This window comes from Lithobates pipiens, unplaced genomic scaffold (genome assembly GCF_037356315.1).
Source record: "Lithobates pipiens isolate NorthernLeopardFrog02 unplaced genomic scaffold, aLitPip1_a1.2 Scaffold_3, whole genome shotgun sequence".
Lineage (NCBI taxonomy): Eukaryota > Metazoa > Chordata > Amphibia > Anura > Ranidae > Lithobates > Lithobates pipiens.
The window spans coordinates 126,372,855-126,378,948 of NW_027507790.1; the positions used below are offsets into that span (position 1 = coordinate 126,372,855).

At 42.7% G+C, this 6,094-nt stretch overlaps 1 pseudogene; it reads left to right on the forward strand.

The window, feature by feature from the left end:
* The first annotated feature begins 5,536 nt into the window (after positions 1–5,536).
* Positions 5,537–5,767, forward strand: LOC143939997 (small nuclear ribonucleoprotein F pseudogene; annotated as a pseudogene).
* Positions 5,768–6,094: the final 327 nt, after the last annotated feature.

A 6,094-nucleotide genomic window follows, 5' to 3' on the forward strand; every position in this document is an offset into this window, starting at 1 on the left:
CACCTCATGGGGGATCTTCCCCGCTGCTTCCGCAGCGTGACGTCCGGGCGGAAATGACGTCAACGCGTTTCACAAACAATAGTGCGTAGCTTCGTCTGGATGTAGTGAGCATGCGCGGGTACTCCTTTATATTTAGTCCACCTCCCGCTGAAGATCTCACAAATTGGAATCTAAAGGAGTACTCCCCCTTAGTGTAAAAAGAAAGAAAAGTATGACTTAAATTACAGCGAGGCAAGTCCAAATCAAAATTTTCTCCAAAGATTTCCCCATTGTATTTAGATATGGCAATCATCCTTCAATGTTCTACTATCTCCAAACAGTTTTCCCCCATTGCTTATGGAGTTATTATGAAAGAGCAAAACTTAACGAATACCGGGCAGGATTAGTGGAATCTAAATTAACAGATCCGCTACACATATAACCTGTGAGGTATCTTCAAACGGAAAGACCGTTAGAAAGGATATACAGAAAAAGAGAGGAAAAAGTATAAAGGAATAAATATAAAAGGATCCAAAGTAATATCGAGAAGAGATCGAAAGGAAAGGTTGACATAGACCCAACAAAACAGTAGACAGGACAATGACCATGGACTGTAATTGGTGATAGTAAAAGAAATGGGTGGCTGGTAGAAAAAATTCTCTAGCCAGCACCTGGAAAGGCTTAGGGTTACCAGAACTGTGTAAGTAGATGTCTTGTACTTTGGTGAGGCCTTTTGTCGACCAACAGGCAAAGACTCCATGCATTGTAGACGGGAGGAACATGGGATTAGCTTGAATAGGCAGATAACGGGAGATACTGGAAGGCAGCCCTAGCAGTCTCCGGGTTTCCCTCCAGGCTACTATCGTATCTCTGATAAGTAGATTAGATTTAAGATGAATAGGTAACTTGTTTGGGTTTGAATGGAGGATAGCTGATAGGGCAAACGGCTCAGCAGCCGCAGCTTCCAAAAGGTGGTTCGAGTACCTGGACTTTCCTGATAACCAATCAAGACCTTGCCTAAGTAAGCATGCTAAGTTATAAAAATGTATATTGGGCAAGCTCGCTCCCCCCTCCTACTTCAGGAGGGACAACTTATTCAAGGCAATCCGTGTTTTTTTCCCGGCCCACAAAAATTTTGTCAGTGCAGTATGAATCATTTTGATATCAGAGTGTTTAATCAGAAGGGGGATAGTTTGCATGGGGTAGAGCAAACGTGCAAACGAGACCATTTTAAAAAGATGACATCTCCCAGCTCCTTTACAATTTTCGATATTACAGGTGGGAAATTAAGCGAGTAGAGGGACGAGGGTGTTCGGCCAAAACGAATTCCCAGATAGGTGATACTGTGGGAAGCTATCGCTAAAGGAGATTGATGAGACCAGGTCACGGCCATACTAGGTCTAAGTGACAGTATTTCACTCTTTTAAAAGTTGATACGCAACCCAGAGCATGATCGAAATGTCTGAAAGATGTCCTCAAGTCGCCTGAAGTCCCCAGCCGGATCGAAGCGTTTGGTCTCCAATGGTTACCCCGCTGATTCCGTCAGTCGAGTTAAGTAGCCTAGACAGAGGTTTGATTGGCAGGTTGAACAATAAGGGGGAGAGGGGGCACCCTTGGCGAGTTCCTTTTGTTAAGGGAATCGTGTCCAAAATAAAGTCAGATGTAACTAGCCTAGCTGTCGGGGATTCCTACATACGGTGTAGGAAATTCATGATTGGTCCAGAGAACGCTAGCCTTTCCATCACTTGAAAGAGCCAAGATAAACTAATGTTATCGAAGGCCTTTTCGGCATCCAATGACATTATGGCTACGTCTTGGTCAGGGTGCATTTTAGCGTATTCCAGTACCGTCAGGACTTTACGTATATTTAGTGTGGCTGAGCGTCCCTTAATGAATCCCGATTGGGCCGGGTGTAGCAGGGATGGGAGTAGCGATGCCAGGCAGGTTGCAATGATTTTAGATAGGATTTTGACATCTATGTTAATCAGTGATATTGGTCGATACGACCCTGGGAGGGTGTATCGGCCAAAGCATGCGGGTCATAGTGCATGCTTGGCCAATCATCAGCCAGCATTGCACTGCGATTAAGCAGTGCATTATGGGGCGTGACGTGCGCCTCGAATTTGGCAAGAACGCCCCATAATGTTTGATCTTCATCGAACGATCAAACAGCCGATGTTCGACTCAAACTCATGTTCAACTTGAACTCGAAGCTCATCCCTATTCTTAATCGTGAAACGATTGAGACCCCTATAATCACTACAAGGTCTCAGTTCCCCACTCTTCTTCCTCACGAAGAAGAAACAAGCACCAGCAGGGGACAAGGATTTGTGGATGAAACCTCGAGAAAGTGCATCTGCAACATACTCCTCCATGGTCTTATCCTCCAAGACCAAAAAAGGGTAAACCCGGCCATGAGGGGATATGGCACCAGGTTGAATGTCAATTGCACAATCTTACGGCTGGTGTGAAGGCAAACTACTGGCTTTACCTTTTTCAAAGCAATCACTAAAATTGCAGTACTCCTCCAGCAGGGAGGTGAGTGAAGAGGTGCACAGGACCTTGGCTACCTTCTGGAAGCATGTCTTACTGCATTGTGGCAACCAGGAGAGAACCTCAGCACAGAGCCAACTAAAAGAGGGTTTGTGCCTCTTTAACCAAGGATAACCAATAACCAGCGGCAACTAAGGTGAGGAAATAACTTAGAATTGTATTATCTCATGATGAAGAACCCCTATGGCCATGGACAATGGAACCGTCTCATGAGTCATATGAGCAGGTTGTAGAGGTCTGCCATCTAGAGCCTTAATGGCAAGTGGAGTGTCACACAGCTGCAGTGGAATCAAGTGCTTTGATACAAAGGCAGCATCAATAAACAAGTCTGCAGCTCCAGAGTTGATTAGAGCCTGTATCTCGACGGACAACTCAGCCCAAGAAAGGGTGATCGGAACCAGGGGCTTATCCTTCTGTATAATTGGGGACGAAACAACGCCACCTACGGTCTGTCCATGACAGGACCTCAAGGTTTGGACAGGTAGGACAAGACTTCAAAAAGTGACCTGCCTGGCCATAATAAAGGCACAATCTCTCCCTCCTCCAAAATGTTCTCTCATCCGCAGTGAGACGCCTGAAGTCCAAGTGCATGGGTTCATCTTCACTGACCGACTCGGTACCAGGAGGCATGGGAGATGAGGGAGGCATGGGTGAGACTGCAAAGCATCAGAGGCAAATGTACAGGAGGCTTCCGCAAGTGCTCCTTAAAAGAAAGTCTTTCTCTGAGTATGGAGTCAATGAGGATGGCAAACATGATAAACTTATCCAGCTCGGTGGGTATATCTCAGGCTTCTATCTCATCCTTGATGGAATCCAAAAGACCATGAAAAAAAGCAGCCACAAGGGCCTCATTGTTCCAAGCAACCTCTGCTGCCAGAGAACGGAATTCAATGGCGTAGTCGGCAACAGTTCTCGTACTCTGTTTGATGGACGTGAGGCACTTGGCAGCAGAAGCGAAGCGTACGGGAACATCAAATATCCTTTTAAAGGAGGCCACAAACTGAGGGTAACTCAAGACAACAGATTTTTGTGTCTTCCATAGAGGGTTTGCCCAGGCCAAGGCTCTCTCAGAAAGAAAAGATATCATGAAACCTACTTTGCTTCTGTCCGTGGGAAATGCCTGGGGCAGCATCTCAAAGTATATCTCCTGGTTGAGAATCCTTCTGCATTGGACTGGATGACCCTCGAATCACTGGGGAAGTGGAAGGGAACCAGACACAACTCAGGAGCATTTGTAACGCCATGGCAAACTGATCCATGCAGTGATCTTGCTCATCCAATCTGGAAAAAAGATTACCAACAAGTGCATTGACTGTATCTTCTGAATTCATGGCCTTCGCCTACTATCAGAAACCATGAAATCAGACTGAGACAGAGGTACAGTTAAATCACAATTGTTAAATTACAATTGTTTAATAATAAAAGTAAATAGAACAAACATAGTCAAAATATAACCAGAGTTCAGGAACCGGAATAGAGCCTTGGGGAGGCCAGCTCCATCTACCTTTATTGGGGGATACTCTTATCTTGTATAAGGCTAGCATGGTATACATTTCCAGGGGGACCCCTCATTTTTCTGGATCAGAGTTGGTGGTGGCGTGGAGATTCCAGATTTGAGCACTTATATTTTTTGTGCTCCATGTAAGCCCTTTTTTGATTCTAATATTCCTACAATATAAAAACAAAAAGCCCTTTTTTTATTATTATTATTTACCATTATTATTATTATTATTATTTTTTTTTTACTGTTTTTTATATACATTATATATTTTGTGTTATAGGTCCCTATCTCATTCCCCCTGATTGTCCCAGTGGGTTTGGGATGTGTTTTGATGGAGTCCCTTTGGATTTGACATCCTTGTTGAGTGTTGCACTCTTGGGCCCCTTAATGCTGTGGAAGCTTTATACCGGTTTCTGCATAGTGTCTAGGATGGAGGAGTGTTCCTTTCTAGGATCAATATTTTGATATGTAAGTGTGTTTTTTTACAAGCACTAGGTATACGTTATACAATGTTTGGAGTATGTTTGCATTCCATGTACTGTTATCATACTCTATAATTTCGGTTTGTGGCTTTCTGTCCCCGATTAAGAATTTATATGCTCTTTTTTCGAAACGCATCAGTCTTTTCAACTACCTACTACATTGAGTGATGTTTTTACATGTTCTCTTTGATGTAACTGTAGTTGATATTTTGCCACTTCTATTGCTATGTTGATGTATATCTATGTATTCCATGTTCAGTACCTTTGGTTTTCATCCATAAGATTTCTGCCATTTTAAGATTGTCTAATTGTTTTTCAATAAATTATATACTTTTTTAGATAAATCCATTCTCTTTGAGTAATTTTTTTTTCTTTGTTGATATTGCCTTTAAAATCCCAATTTTTTGAGGTCTCAATGTTTTGTATGCTAAGGGGCGATGGCAATTACATGCCAGTCTACATGAGCCTAATTAGTTTGAGGCAGCGCTCCTCTTTACTGGACGGCTTAAGTAGGCAGGACTGACAAGCAGAATATCAGCAACAGATGAGTAACTGTGGAGAGATAGAAGCTGGCAATTAGCCAACAGCTGAGCAGCCAGCTCACAGAAGGAAGGGCTGAGCCCAGCCCTGACACCACCTGACATTTGTCAAAATTAATCAGTCCTGGATTAGCAGCAGCTATCAAGCCCATGATGCTGATGTAACTGATTAAATATTTTTGGGTTCTGGAATCTCTGCAAGACTGTCTAGGCTGTCTAGCTTTTTATCTTGAAGTCATCTTTTGGTATAGGTTTCGTGGGCACAATTAATACCCAAGGATCGCCACCAACACCCAAAGCCCAATTTTTCCACAGCTGTTTGACAGGTGCATATACTTTACATTTTTTATAGAAAGGACAATTTTTGTTTTCATCAGGAGCACTTCTAGCCATTTGCTGTGCTTTCTGTCAATGTGTTCTCAGAGCATTCCATGGGGAAATTCTTCCTCCTTTCAATGATCAGGGGCAGCTTCAGCAGCAGAATGAGTTTGCCACTAAACCCCAAAACATTCCTTAATTGCTTTACTGGTAAGCCAGCAATGGTGAAACTGAAGTGGGATATGGAATACAAGGGATACCTGGTCTTTGTGGATGGCTACATGAACATGCAGCTTGCCAATACAGAAAAGTATATTAATGGGGAATTGTCTGGACATCTTGGAGAAGTTCTAATAAGGTGTAATCATGTATTGTATACACAAGAAGTACAATAGAAGGAAGACGATGGCGAGATGAGAGAATAAGGCAATTTCCAAATTAGTTTTGAAAATTTATTTTGAAACTTCTCATTTGAAGTTATTGTTGGAAATAGTTTTTGTATGTATTGTTAACAAAAAGAAACAGATTTCTTTTTCAAGAGTACCTCTATAGGGTTACGGTGTGAAGGCACCACCAACACCCAAAGCCCAATTTTTCTAAAAAAAAAATGCTAATCTTGGCCTGAGTGTACTATAATTTGGCTTTCTTCACATAAGGCTTGCTCACTGTGGTGCAAAAATGCATTATTTCTATCCAAAGTCTGTCAGACACCAGAATTTATC